The following is a 304-nucleotide window of genomic DNA, read 5'->3' as shown; positions in this document are numbered from 1 at the left end:
AAGCGGTGCCGGGCTGGTGCCGGGCCGGTGCCAACCCTGCGGCCCAGGTACCGGCCCAGATACCACCACCGGCACGACCGCAGCTGCCGCCGGCGGCCTTGGGCCCGCCCCGTCTCCTCCTCGCGTCACGGCAGCAGCTCCACCCCCGCCCCGCCCCGGCCTTCATTTGCATGCCCGCCCCCGACGGGCCAATGGACCCCGCCCTCCGCGGCCGCCGGTAACGGAAGCGCCGGGAGCCGAGCGGGTCCCGCGCGCCCGGCCCGCGCGGCGCGGGCGGCCTGCGGGAGCGCGCCCGGTGCGCGCG

The sequence above is a fragment of the Passer montanus genome, unplaced genomic scaffold, assembly GCF_014805655.1.
Source record: "Passer montanus isolate IOZ18808 unplaced genomic scaffold, ASM1480565v1 scaffold137, whole genome shotgun sequence".
In the NCBI taxonomy this organism is placed as follows: Eukaryota; Metazoa; Chordata; class Aves; order Passeriformes; family Passeridae; genus Passer; species Passer montanus.
This window is presented reverse-complemented; position numbering follows the sequence as displayed.